Raw genomic sequence first — 17,449 nt, forward strand, 5'->3', positions numbered from 1 at the left:
TTGCAATGAACAAGCCGTTAAGCTCAAAATTAAGTTTCAAGAGTTAAATTTCATAAGGTCGGCTTGAAAGGCTCAAACAATCCAAAAAAGTGTGTTTATATCATATTAGAGTCTTATACCTCCTAGGACTTCACCTCAAGAAAGTTACTAAGTCAATTTTAAAGACTTAAACCTTCATACATGTCTATTTCTAAAGAAATCAAATTTTCATGGAAAATCCTACATAAGACTAAGATCATACAAGCATTTCATTACTCAAGATAACATATGAATAACTTAGATAAAATAAAAAAATCATGCTTGCATTTGAACATACTTATGAACAAAAATTCTTTCTGGAACATTCATTCATTTTAGCATACTTAAGTAAAAAGATTGAAACATACTTCAAAATTTATGCGAAATACCTTATTAAAAATTCATGCGAAATGCCTTACCCCATTTAAAAAGAAGCAATGTCCTCATTGCAAAAATAAAATAATGAATGAAAACTAAACGCCAGGTAGGGTTGCAAGAAAAGAGAGGTGAGTCATAAAGACTGCTTAAATACCAAGTCTTTCACACAATCCAATCCTAGACATCCCATTACCATGTCATTTTATTTTCTTTCTATTAAAGAGGCATTGAGCTTATTTTATTCATGCTTGCTATTTTATTATATGAAAGCAAAATACTAACTAAGAAATAAAAAAACACCTAAAAAGAAATAAAAACTAAGGGAAAATAACTTGCCTTTTTTTATTTATTTCACTTATCCTACTTATCTTTCTCTTTTGATGTTTCATCCTCGCTTGCATTCTCATCTTCCTTCCATGATTCGAAGATATAATCTAAGAACTCAGGAATAAAATTGTTAGAGATATTTTTAAAAATATTTCTTACGTAATCATCTCTAACTTTTGCATATTTCTAATAAGCCTGTTGTTGGTTATGCATAAGTTTATCATATCCATCATAATTGACCACTTCGATTTCTTCACAATGTTTGAAGAAGTGGGCATTGGATTAGTCAACTCCAGATCAATACCTGGTTCAAATGGCTCATCAGTATTCGACTCTTCTCTTGGTTTAGAGACTTCTGGTTCCTTTATTAGTTCAGGCTCATTCGGTTCTTCCTCCAATTCTGCTTCTTCTATCTCATCAACTGAGTCAGCTTCTATTTTGGATTTGTACAATGACTCACCAGTTTCTGGTTCTCTTAGTTCATTCAGTTCAGATGGGTTTAGTTCATGGACATTCTCCCCTAATCTTTCAAGGATGTAATGCAACCTTGAACATCCGGGGCCCTTTAGGTTTGCTTTTGTCTTGACTTGGGCCCGTAAGCAAAGTGAAGTTATCAATTATGAAAAATAAACACTTTCGATCTTTTTTCTAGCACAATCATGGGGCTCTTTAAGAATAATCTTCCCAACATTGATGGACCTTTCTGTCATAATTACATACAATAAAAGTATTCACTCCATCGAGATAGTGGAATTGTGTGAGATAGACATGAAACTATAACGAACAAAGTAAAACCATACCTTAACGAACAGCTTTAAGTATTCCCTTCGGCAATAATGACTACCATACTTTCTTATAGTCCATTGGGATCCTAGATTTATCACAACATTAAGTATTTGTTGAAGAAAATCCCAATTTATGTTTGTCATCATGAAAAAGTACTCATCTTCTTCAACATTAAGTAGGTTAAACAAATCATTAATGGATTTAGAAGTTAGGGGTACATTCTTCTTGTGAATAAGAACTTTAGTAGCATCTGGCTTAGTCAAATTGACATAGAACTCTCGAACTAACTCCTCATCGGGTCATGATCGTGTATCGCAAAAATAATTCCAATTGAGGGCATCAATCGTCTTCTGAACTGGCAAAGGCACAACCATCTTATCATTGCTTTTCAAGTTGAAACCTTTTTTTTCTGGCATCATAGGTTGATTCTTAAAGATTGAATGAAACTTTTCTTTCACTTCTTCATCTTGAATCTCAATGTGATTTTCAGCAGAGGTTTTAGAAGATCTAGTTCTTTTGCGCAATGTAGACTTTTTTCCCGAAAAATAAGTAATATTTTGGCAAAAGAATTGAAAAAGCAATCGTCAAAGGATGAGAGCAAGGTGTTGTAGTGACGATCAATTTGCAGCAGGAACGAGCTTGCAGTGGCATAAAGCTTATGATGGCGATAGAATGCGACGGTGATAAGGATACAACGACAAAAGGGCTACTCTGGCAAAACTATTGTGGTGGCAATACTAGGAGCTTGTGACAAGGAAGAAAATTTTTGGAGAAATTTTAGGATTTAGGCCAAGGCTAAGAGGAAAAAGAATGAGTGGTTTAGGGTTTAGCTAATAGCTTGAAGGGTTGTGAAAATTATGAAGGTAGAGAGAGGTTTATATAATGATGAATTAGGGTAATTTTATAGCTAAAATTTACCTAATTTAAGTGACTTGGATGGAAAGTATAGATGAAAAAGTGGTGGTAAAAATTAGGGTTTTGGGGAACCCTATGGACAGCAACAATGGGTAAATTTCACCTCTTTGCTATTCAAGCCTTAAGCCTAATTATATTTACAAACCAAACTGCTTAGAAATAAATAAACTAATTGGTGCTTGGGCAATTTGACCACATTTATTAAACATAAATAAAATAAAGATTAAAATTAAAATTAAATACAAAGAAAAAAATGAAAACTAAAAATAAAAATAAACATTTTAAAATTAATTAGAAATTTTCTTCTCAAAGAATTACAATGAATTAATTCTCATGAAAGGTTGAAGGGGTCACAACGGTCTCGCTTAAGTTCCAATCTCCTTAGATAGAATTAATTAAATGTACTAATTTAAGAAAATAATTTCTATTTTTTTTATTAAAAAGTAGGTTTATGAAAAAATAAGGGTCTCTTAATTTGAACGAGGTTTTAATTCCCTCAATTTTACCATCCCAATAGTGCTTTAAATGTTGACCATTAACTTTAAATGTACCTCTATGATTGTCGTGCAATTCTATAGCTCCATATGGATAAACTTTGTGGATGGAAGAAGGTCCTTTACATCAGCGCTTGAGCTTTCCAGGAAATAACCTTAGCCTCGAATTAAACAACAACACTTTCTGTCCTTCTTTGAACTTACGAGGTTGAATACGATTATCATGCCATCTCTTATATTTTTCCTTACACATCTTGGCATTCTCATATGAAAATAACCTCAACTCCTCCAACTCATCGAGGTATAATATCCTTCTCTCACTAGCTTGCTTAAGATCAAAATTCAATTGCTTCAAAGCCCAGTGAGCTTTATTCTCCAATTCAAGCGGCAAATGACATGCCTTTCCAAAAACTAATTGATAGGGAGTCATCCCTAATGCTGTCTTAAAAGCATTTTGATAAGCCCATAATACATTGTTGAGTCTTCGAGACCAATCAATTATGCTAGGGTTCACTACTCTTTCAAGTACACCTTTGATTTCTAGATTCACCCTTTAAACTTTCCCATTCGATTGTGGGTGATAGGCAGTAGCAATCTTATGTTTTACATCGTACTTGTCAAGCAACCACTTAAGCCACCTATTCACAAAGTGAGATCCTTCATCGCCAATTATAGCTCTAGAAGTCCCAAACTGTGTAAATACATGCTTATGTAGGAATCACATGACTACCTTAGCGTCATTAGTTGGGTATGCCTCAGCTTCAACCCACTTGGACACATAGTCCACAGCTACCAATATAAACTTATTACCATATAGAAAAGGAAACGATCCTAGGAAATTAATGCCCCATACATTGAAAAGTTCTATCTCTAAAATATTTGTCAAGGACATCTCGTTCCTTCTTGATATGTTTATGGTTCTTTGGCATCTATCACAGTTCCTAACATATGCATAAGCATCCTTGAACAATGTAGGCCAAAAGAACTCAACTTGTAAAATCTTTGCTGCTATTCGTGAACAACCAAAGTGTCCCCCACTCAGAAATGAATGAAAGTGGTTCAAAATTTTGTCAATCTCACTCCCAGCTATGCACATCCCGATTATATTTTTTGCACATTGTTTAAACAAAAACGGGTCCTCCAAAAAATAGTACTGACTATGATGAAGGAATTTCTTCCTTTGTTGGATGTCATTTCTCGAGGAATTATTCCACTTGCTAAGCAATTGGCAGAATCAGCAAACCAAGGTGTTTTATAAATTTGACTTACCTTGAAAATATGCTCATTAGGGAAATTCTCATTAATTGGAATAAATGAAGAAGTTACCTCATTTTGTTCTAACCTTGACAAATGATTGGCTACATCAGCTACTTGATTTTTTGTTCTAACCTTGACAAATGATTGGCTACATCAACTACTTGATTTTCAACACCTTTTCTTTCTTGGATCTCAAGGTTAAATTATTTAAGCAAAAGTATCCATCGAATTAGCCTCAATTTAGCATCTTTTTCGTGAGTTAGTACTTAATGGCAGCGTGATCAGTAAACACTGTAACTTAGGTATCTATAAGATTTGAATGGAACTTGTCAAAAGTAAAAACTATAGCAAAGAGTTCTTTTTCAGTTATTGTATAATAGATCTGGGCTCCTATCAAAGTTCTACTTACATAGTAGATAGGGCAAAACACGTTGTTCCTTCTTTAGCCCATTACAGCTCCAACAGCAAAATCGCTTGCGTCACACATAAACTCAAAACGCATGTTCCAATCAGGTGTGATAATTATTAGGGTTAAAATTAACCAGCTTTTTAAATTCTTCAAAAGCTTCTAAACATGCTTTGTTAAAATTAAAAAAAAACATCTTTTCTAAAAGCATACATAAATGTTTAGAAATTTTTGAAAAATCCTTTATAAGTCTACGATAAAAATCAGCATGGCCTAAAAAGCTTCCAACTCATTTCACACTTACTAGATGTGGTAATCTTTTAATTACATCCACCTTTTCTTTATTCACTTCAATTCTATTCTTGGAAATTTTATGCCCTCAGACAATTCCTTCATTAATCATAAAATGGCACTTCTCCCAATTAAGGATGAGATTAGTCTCCTCACATATTTTGAGTACCTTAGCTAAATTATTCAACCAAATATAGTAAGTATTACCATAAATAGAGAAATCATACATGAAAACCTCAACGTAATTTTGAACCATATCAGTAAAAATTGCCATCATACACCACTAAAATGTGGCAAGTGCATTAAATAAGCCAAAAGGCATTTGCCTAAAAGCAAATGTACCATAAGGACAAGTAAAAGTAGTTTTATTTTAATCTTTCGGGGCTACAACTATTTGGTTGTATCCCGAATATCCATCTAAAAAGTAATAAAATTCTTTACCTGCCAGTTGATCTAACATTTGATCCATAAAAGGTAAAGAAAAATGATCCTTACAAGTAGCTTTGTTCAGTTTTTTATAGTCAATACAGATTCTCCAACCCGTGACAGTTCTCTTCGGGGTTAACTCATTTCACTCATTTTCGACGATCATGATTCCACCTTTCTTTGGTACACATTGCATCGAACTTACCCAAAAACTATTTGAGATGGGGTAAATAATTTCCGCATCTAACCACTTAATTACCTCATTTCGAATCACTTCTTTCATGATAGGGTTAAATCTCCTTTGCTCATCAATCTTACCTTTTTACCTTCCCCTAAAACAATTTTATGCATACAAAAGGAAGGACTTATACCTCATATATCAGCTATTGTCCAAGCAAATTCTTTTTTTTTAATTTCTTTAAAACAACAATCAATTACTCGTGTAATATCTTGAATTAGGGCCCAGTCAGAACAGTGTTTCGAGACCACAGATACGAAGTAGAAATAATTATTTTATGATTATTTTATTCTCCATGATATGATTGCATGTTTGTGTGAAATTTTCATGAAGAAACTTTATGCCTAAAGTGTCCAATTTGAAGTTAGGGACAAAATTGAATAAGTTGCAAAACTTGAGTTCTAGAAGCTTTAAGCATGAAATTTCCATGGATTACTAATTAGAGGTCCTTAAATAGTAATTTGCCCAATTTTTACTTTTATGGACAAAAATGGGCATGAATAGGAAAATTTTGAAAGAAATGCCTTAAGGACATTTTTGTCATTTGGTTAATAAAAGAATACAAAGGGAAAAATAAGTCAAAATTGTGTTCATCTTCTTCATGTTTGTGCCAAAAATTCGAAGAGCCATAGCTAGGGTTTTTCTTCAACTTTCAAGCTCGACTATAAGTGCTCCTTAGCTTCGTTTTTAATGTTCTTTACATTTTTGAGATCCTTGAAGCATGATCTAGCTATTTCTACCATTATTTTAAGCTAGGGTTCATGTTCAAAAACTTACCCATATGTGACATGCATGTATTTTGATGTTTAATGGAGGAATATGAAAGTTTGATGTATGAGAAACATATTTTACTAAGTGATTTTTCATGAAAATACCTAACAACAACCTTTTTGTAAAAGTTGTAAAAATGAATAGTAAAAATCTGATTTGAAGGAAAATGTGGGTTTTTATGAGCATGTGTTAGATTCGGCTAGGCTTGGGTAACAAAGAAAATGGACACATTTCATTTTACGAGCTAGAGACTAATTTGTAAATACGTGAAAGTTTAGGGGTAAAATCATAATTTTTCCAAAATATAGTTTTTGGACTGATTCGAATAATGTGATGATTAAATGAGTTGAATTTGCTATTATAGATCAAGAAAAATGGAGCCCGAACCTAGATTGGGGAAAGAACAAGATTTTGGACTAAATCGAATTAATTGTCCATATTTTATACCGAGGTAAGTTCATGTGTAAATAATGTAATGATATGTCATGTTTTAATATTTTATTTATGTATGACTCTCTATGTTTAATTATTATGACAAGTGAATGAACGACATTATTGTTGATGAGCATGACATTGTGAACGAGTTCGACGAATATGTGATATCGAGAAAATCCTGTTTGAACCTTAGGAATAATTTAGGATTGTAACACCCCGAACCCAAGACCGTCACCGGAGTCGAACACGAGGTGTTAACAAACTTTAAAAATTTTCCAGACACTACAAATCTGTGTAATAGTCGTTTTAAAAATCATATCTTGAGTTCAGAAACTCGGAATCCAGTTTCGTAAATTTTCCCTGAAACTAGACTCATATGCCCATCTACATATTTTTTTCTAGAATTTTTGGTCAGGCCAATTGGTACAGTTTATTAGTCAAAGTCTCTCATGTTACAGGGATCGACTACCCTGACCTTTGTGCATTACGATTTGGATATCTCCCTGTACAGGGCTTAAATACTGATGCCGTTTGTTTCTATAGAAAATAGACTCAGAGAGTAATCTACACATATATGGATTGACTCCTAATTGTCTTTGGTTAATTTATAATGAATTTCCAAAGTCGGAACAGGAAATCCAGAAACCGTTCTGGCCCTGTCTCACAAGAACCTGAATATCTCTTAACATACTGTCCGTATGATTGTTTCGTTACTTTCCTATGAAAATAGATTCATCAAGGTTCGTTTACATAATTTATTCACTATTTAATTCCATTCCTACTATTTTTAGTGAATTTCCAAATCTACATCACTGCTGCTGTCAGCATCTGCCTTTAAGGTAGACTTTACCTATTTCATAGTTTCCATGATTCAACTAGCCCTTTTTGCATAAGTAGCACAATTTATGATAGTGATTAACCATCCCCATGGCCAATCCTTGTCAAGCCTATCCACACCTCTCAATAACCATATCCATACCAAATGATTATAACATTACACTCAAACATATATAAGCCATTTTCGCATGGCTATCCAAAATTATACAAGTCCAAAGGGTCCATGACCCACAACAAACGGGTAGTCCTATACATGCCATTTCGAAGTTCAACCAAAATTGTACCAAAAGGGGGGCTTTGATACTGTGGGCGACTTCGACTTCAAAATCCCGAGTCCGATAGTTGGAGAACCAAAATCTATAAAATAGAGGATCAAAGAAACGGAGTAAGCAATTTATGCTTAGTAAGTTTTGAGCAAGGAATTCCAGCACAGCAAAAGTATAGCATTCATATAGCTAAACGAATAATTTCATATGCACAAATTTTCGATATCATACTTGCTTCACATTACCAACCCTTATGTACATACACAAAAGATCAACTTAGCCAAAGGCCGGTAGCTCGTTTATCAACTGAGCGAATACTTATTTGTAAGGGCTCAACTAAATTCAAGCACATACGAAACATACCTCAATGTTGGGATGTTTCTAGAGTATTTACTGAAATTTTTACAGCAAGATCATTCATTCCCAAATCACGTACCTTCGGAATTTAACCGGATATAGCTACTCGTTCAAATGCCTTCGGGACATAGCCCGGTTACAGTACCTCGCACAATTGCCTTCGGGACTTAACCCGGATTTAGTAACTCGCACAAATGCCTTCGGGCTTAGCCCGGAATTAGTATCTCGCACAAATGCCTTCGGATCTTAGTCCGGATATGGTCACTTAGCACAAAGCCTTCGGGACTTAGCCCGGACATCATTCAAATAACCATGCACATTTAACAATAAATCATGGCACATTCGTATTTCGTTTTCGTTAGTAAAACTCAAACACAAGACATTTATCATTCTTGCAATTTCGGCTCAATAGCCACACAAAGAGCATGATTTTAATTTGCTTAAAACATGATCTAATCAAATCATAATTTAAGCTCTTTTACTCAAGAACTTACCTCGGGTGTTGTCGAACGATTCCGATAGCTATTCGACCACTTTTTCCTTCCCTTTATCGGATTTAGTTCCCCTTTGCTCTTGAGCTTAATTAAGCAAATAAATTGATTTAATCATTTGAGCATCGGAAAGAGGAACACAAGGCACTTAGCCCATTTTTATACATTAGACATTAAAGTCACATATGTACGGAATCATGAATCAAACTCAACATTTTAGCTAATTTCCCCCCTTGGCCGAATTTTCTAAGCCAAGACAAAAGCATCAATATGCTTGCCTCTAACCGAATACATGCAACACCAATCTCCTTCCTATGGCCGAATATGCATGTCTATGTTGGGGCCGATTTCAACACTTAATACATTCTACAAGTATGGTCACTTGTATTGACTAAACACCCTTTTGTTTCAAGTTCAAAACTTGGCTAATACACACATATATACACTAGTAAAGCATCCTCTCCCTTTCCATCAATTTAACACATGCATTACTCATTAATATAAAAAAATTATATTCGGCCTTAGCACACAACTTGCTAGCCGATTCTTCTCCATCTAGCAACCAATGCACATATGTGCTCACTCAAAAATGCTAAAAAGAAGATTCAAGAATCATCAATCCACCATCACATGCATCATTAACAAGCTTCATATTTAGCATGCAATGGCATTAACACAAAATCTACCTAGGCCGAATATCATCCCCATGACATAGCAAAGATTTGAACCATGGGCTAATTAGAACTCAAGCTAGCAACTAAAAACATGCATGAATCTCATGGCACAACCTCAAACATACCTTGATCTAGATACAAGTATGGCCAAACCTCCTCCTAATCCTCTTCCAAACCAAACATGAAGCAAGAACTCCTTCCTCCTTCCTTTGAATTTTCGGCCAAATGAAGATGAAAAAGGATGAACAAAATTTTCTCATTTCTTTTCTTTAACTCACGTCAATGGGGGGGGAAACAACTACACATTTTTTTTTTGTTTTCATCATATTCCCTTTCATTATTTTATGCCCATGCTCCTTATTTTATTTTTTTCCACCCATGATGCACCAACACAACATGTCTATGACATGTCTTGCCCATCACACTTGGTCTACCATGCTTGTCATGGCCGGCCACTACTAGTTAGGGGGGGAATTTGACATGCAAGTCCCCCCTTTTTATTTCATGCTCTAATAGGTCCTTATGCTTCGACCTATCACATTTCAAAAATGTCGCACATAAGTCCTATTGACTAAATTCACATGCAATCGACTAAATCGAAGCTTGAAATTTTCACACATTCATAATTTCATGTTCTAGACAATAAATATCACATTCAAACATTTCGGTGACTCGGTTTAGCGGTCCCGAAACCACTTCCCGACTAGGGTCAATTTTGGGCTGTCACAAGGATACAATGTGACATGTCACTAGGAACTACATGTGTTGAGCTAATAAGATATGTGATATGTGTCTATGTGAATCTGGGTGCTAGTCTTGTACGTTCTATCGGTGGCTAGGTAGCCTGGCATGTGTTGCAGGTACCTGTCAGCTTGTGTGAGCAGTCCGAGTAGTTACATCCTGACTGTCAGCTTGTGTGAGCAAGCCCATGATTAGCTCGAGAGAGAGCAATGTGTGATTTGTGATATAAGGTAGCATGTGGCTATGTTTGAAGCACTATGTGCAAGGCTTCCGTGTATCCGATAGTATTCCGAGTGTTCAATGGGTAAATCAGTGAGTTATTCAACAAGTAAGTCATTGATGAGGAAATATTAGAATGTATTACAAGTTGGTACAGGTATGTATGAAAAACTCTTATGAATGAACTCAGAATGTGATGATCTTTTGGTAAGATCGAAAATGTGTAAGTTATGCCTATGAATTTATGATGACATATATATAAACTATGTTATGTTAGTGGTATATATTTATTCATGATTATGTTGCTATTTATTTGCATGTGAACTTACTAAGCTTTATGCTTACTCCCCTCTCTTTCCCATTTTTTTATAATATCGCCAAGCTAGCTCAGGGATCGAAGGATGTCAGAGACTCGATCACACATCAATTGGATATTTGGATATAGTTAGTTTCAACATTTTGAGTATAGCATGTATAGGGACTTGGTCTTTTTGTTATAAGTCATATTGGGTTAGCCAAATGTGTTGGCTTACAATGATTTGATGATTCATTTTGTATATCGCCATGAGATATGGCTCATATTAATTATGGGGATGTAATCCTATTGATATATGTATGCTTGTGCTAAGGTCATTCATGATGTGGTTAAATTCATTTTGGCATGGATGAATTGTGGATATGATCATAGATGTTTGATAATGGAATTGTAAGCAACGGGTTAATAAAAACTAAGGTAAGAATATGTAAAATGGAAGTAAATTGATGTTATGTATATTGCATGTGATTTGGTAAGCTTAGCTTAAATAAAGTATGGAGTCTTAACAAGTACTAATTGATAAGAAGTTTATATGCATGAGCCATGGTTGTGAATGTGTAAGTTCTCATTTATGCCATTAAGTTGTCACTGAGATGTATAAGTGTGAATGTGATATTATGGGTGACAAAAGGCTTGGAAAGTAGCCTCGAAGTTGTACACACGGGAGTGTGTCTAGGCTGTGTGTGACACACAGTTAGCCCTATGGGCATGTGTTCCGTCCGTGTGTCCCCTGCACCCTAATTAATGCAAAACAGAATGCCCAGTAGTAAACACACGGGCAGAGACACGGCTATGTGTCTCATTCGTATGAAGGACACGACCTCGAGACATAGGCGTGTGCCCAGGCCATGTGAAGTCTACACTTAATTTTTAGAATTTAATTCGTCACACGGCCTAAGCACACAGCCGTGTGACATGGCCGTGTGACCCTAATTGTGTTGATGACATCATAAATAGAGAGTTACACAGGCTGAGGACACGAACGTGTGTGACCACATGGCCTATCCACACGGGCGTGTGACTCTCCAAAATAAGATATTTTTCTAAGTGCCACAAAAGTTCCGAAAGTTCTCAGTTTAGTCCTGATTCGTTCTCAATGTATGTTTTGGGCCTTGTGGGTTCATTTTAGGGACGATATGAATGTATGTGAATATTTTTAATTTGGACGAAAATTTTATGCTCGATTTTGTATGTTTGCTTGTGTTTAAGTTTGATAACGCCTCGAACCTTGTCACGGTGTCAAATACAAGTAATGGGTGTTACAGCTCGTCTTGATATCACAGGAAAAGTAGAACTATTACTGAGATAAATGTATTTTAAGTGAGACAAAAGCACTTTTAGTTCAAGTTTAGGCGGTTCTTCAATTGACAACTTGGGTTGTGTAAATTCTCAAATTTCCATCTCTAGCAGTTCAAACCCTAGTGGTTGAATATTACTCCTCAAATTGGCTTCCATCAAAGTCAAACCTTGATTACCTTTTTTATCTTCGAATGTTTCAGATTCTAAAGCGTTCTCTAACGGGTCTTCTTTAGAATTGCTTTCCATGGAAGCTAAGGTTTATAATTCTTCCATCATTGAACACTCTTCCATTGAATCGAGAAATTTCATTGCCTTTAGAATGTTAAACGTTACCTTATCATCTTGAACTCACATCGCGAGTTTGCCTTTTTGTACATCTATCAATGTTCTTCTTATGGCTAGGAAAGGTTTCCCTAGAATGATCGAAACTTCTTTGTCTGCTTTAAAATCCAGAACAATGACATCAGAATGAAAAATAAATTTATTTATTCTTACCAAACATCCTTGATCTTTCCTTTGGGATATGCTAATGATAAATCTGCAAGTTGAAGTGTTACAGTAGTAAGTCTTACTTCACCTATTCCCAACAACTTGAAAATAGATTTGCGCATCAAGTTGATGCTTACTCCTAAGTCGCATAAAGCTTTAATGCAGTATAATTCACCAATGTTGCAAGGTATCGTAAAGATTCTAGAATCCTTCAGTTTCAGAGGTAGTTTGTTCTATAAGAATGCACTACATTCCTTCATCAAAGTGACAGTCTCATACTTCATAAATTTCACATAATTGGGCATTTGTTTTAAAGCCTCCACCACCGGAATGTTAATGTGTAATTGCTTTAAAACATCCAAGAACTTCTCGAATTCTACCTTTTGTTTTTGCTTGTTTTGTTGAAGTCTTTGAGGATATGGAACTCTAGGTTGATATGGACAACTTTTTTGACGAGGTAAACCTGTAAAATAGGGTGTTAACTTTTCAGAATTCACAAGTTTAGGGTTTACCTCATCAGTTTTTTAGCATCTGATTTTTCTATTGTAGGAACGTCAATTGTTGGTTGACTTTTCTCCTTTCCAGTAGGCTTATCTTCAACCACAACCTTCTTAGGCTCCAAAATCTTACCACTTCATAATTCTACCACTTTGAAATGATCCTTACCAAAATTTTTTGGATTTTCTGTGTCACTCGACAAGGCTCCTTGTGGTCTACTATAAAGCTCAGTAGCTAATTGACCCATCTGGTTCTCCATATTTTTCAACATTGCTGCTTGACTTTGTATTAAGGCGTTATTTTTTGCCATTTATGCCCTCAACAAGTTCTCCAAACTGTTTGTTGATTCAGCTTAAGGTGGTTTTGGGGTTTAGTAGTTAAACCCTTGGGTTTGGTTGGGTCTATGCTGCATTTGATTTTTGTGCAGTCCATTTCCTTGATTACTCCAAAAAAATTTTGGATGGTTCTACCACAATGGATAGTGGAAGTTGGACTGTGATCCTTGTCCACTTCTATTTTGATACTGCTTCCATATGTAACAAATTAATTTTGGATTTGAAGGGAAATTCTCGAAAGAATGACATTACCCACAGTATACACAAGAAACTACATCATACTGACCTGGTAATTGAGCTGCAAAGTTGTTCAAACCATTAGTGGTAAACTGTTTTAACATAAAGGAAATAGAAGATACCTGAGCAGTGAGTGAAGTCAGTGCATCCATTTCATGCACTCTGGCTATACGTCTTCCTAAAACTGCCTAATTTGTTGGCCATTGGAAATTGTTTCTTGTAATCCTCTCAATGATCTCATAAGCCTCGTTATAAGACTTAGACAAAATTGCACCATTCGCAGAAACATCTACCATTAATCTTGTGTGTGAGTTGAGACAGTTATAAAACATGTCCAATTGGATACAATGAGGAATCCCACGATGAGGACACTTATGAAGTAATTCCTTGAATCTTTCCTATACGTCGTATAAAGATTTTTTATCCAATTGTTCGAAAGTTTTTATATCATTATGCAACTTTGAGTTCTTACTTGGTGGAAAATATTTTACCAAAAACCTTTCTGCTGATTCTTGCCAGGTAGATATTGAACTTGGTGGCAATAAATTCAGCCATTCTCGTGCTCGATCTTGCAACGAGCATGGAAATAGTTTTAACCTCAGTGCGCCTTCAATCACACTAGCTAACTTAAATAAATAACCCACCTCCGTGAACAAATGAAGGTGTAAGTATGGATCTTCTGTAAGCATACCACTGAAATGACCCATCGTTTGGAGCATTTGAAACATCACTGCTTTCAATTCGAGTTGGGTTGCCTAGATATCCAGCCTCCTAATTCCTGGATTTAACTAATTAAAGAGTGGCACAGTATATTGTTTGATGACACGATCCCTATCATCGGCAATTAGGATTAGGTTGTGCACTTGATTGACTCCGTTACCTTGTTCCTCATTTTGATTTCCAAGGTCCATCTAGGCTTGTCATTGAGCAGATCTCTCATGTCTTCTTTGTCTAAAAGTTCGCTCGATTTTAGGGTCCACGGATAATAGATCAATGATTTGACTATGCTTACAAAACACCTGATAAATAAATAACAATTAAAGAATAAAGAATAAATTAATAGAGTTAAAAATTAAAGAAAATAATAAAAACCAAATTGTAAAATAATTTCACAAAGAATGATTAAGGCAACAGTCCCCGGAACGGTGCCAAAAACTTGTAACGAATTGTAACATGTTTATGCAAGTGTACGTAGTCGTTGAAGTAATAAGCAAGTAAAAATGAGTTATCGTCTCCACAGGGACTGTATAAGCTTAACCAATTAATTGCAAAATTGTAAATAACAATTTGATGTAAAAACTCAATAATTTTGGATGATGATTAAATTAATTAAATTAATTAGTTGCAAAGATTGATTCCTATGTAATTCTAATCTAGATGCAATTTACCAAAATTAATGAATAAATGGCTTTAGCAACAAAAACAATCAACATTAAATGGGCTAAGATAATTATATTAATCAAATCAACTTACTTTAATCATACTAACATGTTCGAAATTACTTCCATGGCAACTCGATCTCTTATGGGTTTGGAAACCAAATTAAGTCCTCTTGGGTTTTTTACTTAGTTAAATGTGCATGTTACTGATTATATTAGACTAAAGGTTTCTTAGAATTTATGCAAGGTCACAAGGACATTTACGTTTGTAAAAGTTTAATTACATAAACCTAAAAACCATGTAAGGCAATAGAGCTAACTAAAGATATTACGAACCTTAACTTAGTTGGTTTTAATGACTAAATTAAGCTTTGCACTTTTCAATTATGTGTCTACTAGCCGTCATCTTGTTAGGACCTGTTAGCTAATCTGAGTGCACCCAATCACATGTAAATGAAATGCATCATGATATTAATTGAAAACATAATTGACTGAGGCACAAAACATGTTAACATGAATTGAATAAATCTCATTACATTAATATAATCATCCTAGCAGCATCAAATACAAAGTAAATATGTTTAAAATAAATGATAAGAGGAAAGAGTTTGCTCAGTTCAGTCGCCTTTCGGATCTATTTTGACTGAGTTGCTCAACTTTGCTCCATTTAGTAGCCTTTCAGGTCTATTCTGATTGAAGCTTCTTTTTCTAAGGGTTTAGAAGGTAGCACACTAAAGAGTGCTTTTAACAAAGCTTTTGTGGCTAAAGAAGGGAGAGGGGATGGACGACTTGTAATATCCTGATTTTGGGCCTAGTCGGAATAGTAGTTTCGTGACCACAAAATTCGAGATAGAAATAATTATTTTATGATTATTTTAAGGTCTATGATATGATTGCATGATTGTGTGAAAATTTAGTGAAGAAATTTTATGCATAAAGTGCTTAAATTGAAATTAGGGACTAAATCGAATAATTCGCAAAACTTGCATTCTAGAAGTTTCTAGTATGAAATTGTTTTGAAATATTAATTAGGAGGTCTTAAATAGAAATTTTACCAATTTCTAAGTCTATGGACAAAAATTGGACATAGATGGAATTTTTGGAAAGTTTAGTAGTAAGGGCATTTTGGTCATTTAGGGGTAAAATGAATTAAAATACAAAATTAAAAGCCAATTTTGCTCATCTTCAACCCCATGGCCGAATGTAGCAAGGAGAAACCATGGCTAGGGTTTTTCAAGCTTCCAAGCTCGATTGTAAGTCCGTTCTAGCCTCGTTTTTAATGATTTTTACGTTTTTGGAGTCCCGGCAGCTCGATTTAGCTTATGCTAGCAATAATTCTACCTAGAGTTCATATTTGGAAAAATACCCATAGGTGAAATTTGTGTATTTTGGTGTTTTATGATAGAATATGAGGTTTTAAATTATGTTAGACAACTTGTACTACTCGGTTTTAAGCGAAAACGAGCAAAAGGGCTTAATCGGTAAAAATACCTAATAGTCATAAGTACATGTTAGAGTGAGAATTTGATGTTGCCATAGAAGGGAAAAATGATCAGCATGTCATAAAACATAAGAAAATAGGCTGAAGTTTAATTTACGAGCTTTGGGGCAAAAGTGTAAATATGCAAAAGTTTAGGGGCAAAATTGTAATTTTTCCAAAATATGATTTTGGGTCAATTTGAATAATGTGAGTCCTAATTAGACTACATTTTAAATGATAGAGCAAAGAAAACTGAAATTCAAGCTAAAATGGGGAAAATACCAAGTTTTGGACGAAATGGTAAAAGTAGCCATTTTCGCATACGAAGTAAGTTCATATGTAAATGTTGGTAACATAGTTATTATTTTAAATGTTTTTATGTTATTTAAATGATATGATAATTATTATGAAATATCATACTTGTGACAATTGTTTGATAATATGTCAAATTATGTGATATACTTGGAAAATGAAATGTGAAATACTACCGAGTATCGGTATCGACATTCCGTAGGAGATGGTTGAGACACATGATTGGGAAAAAGGTCCCGTTGAACCTTAGGAATGGGATAGGATACAAGTGACATGTCACTAGGATGTTTGGGCATCCGAACTCGTTGAGTTGAGTCCGAGTTCACTTATGGATGCGAATGTCCGAACTCGTTGAGTTGAGTCCGAGTTCGAGAGATGTAACTAGGCATCCGAGCTCGTTGAGTTGAGTCTGAGTTCACTTATGGATGCGAACGCTCGAGCTCGTTGAGTTGAGTCCGAGTTCGCTTATGGGCGGGTTACATGGTAGCTTGGCTACATATGTGGCACTTATGTGCAAACTTTCCATGTATCCGAATTATATTCCGATGTGTTCAATGGGTAAAGTTCTACTGAAATGGAGGAATACTCAAGATGAAAGGGACGTATTGGTAAGTGTTGTGAAATGAATACTTTGAACAGGTATGTACTTAACCCTTGGGTTGAAAACTCGATATAACAACAATATGGTAAGATGATAAATGAAAATGTGATATGAATGTCTCGGTGATGATTATGCAAATGATGTTTTATGTTTGCTTATATTGTTATGTTACTTGC

The sequence above is a fragment of the Gossypium hirsutum genome, chromosome A10, assembly GCF_007990345.1.
Source record: "Gossypium hirsutum isolate 1008001.06 chromosome A10, Gossypium_hirsutum_v2.1, whole genome shotgun sequence".
In the NCBI taxonomy this organism is placed as follows: Eukaryota; Viridiplantae; Streptophyta; class Magnoliopsida; order Malvales; family Malvaceae; genus Gossypium; species Gossypium hirsutum.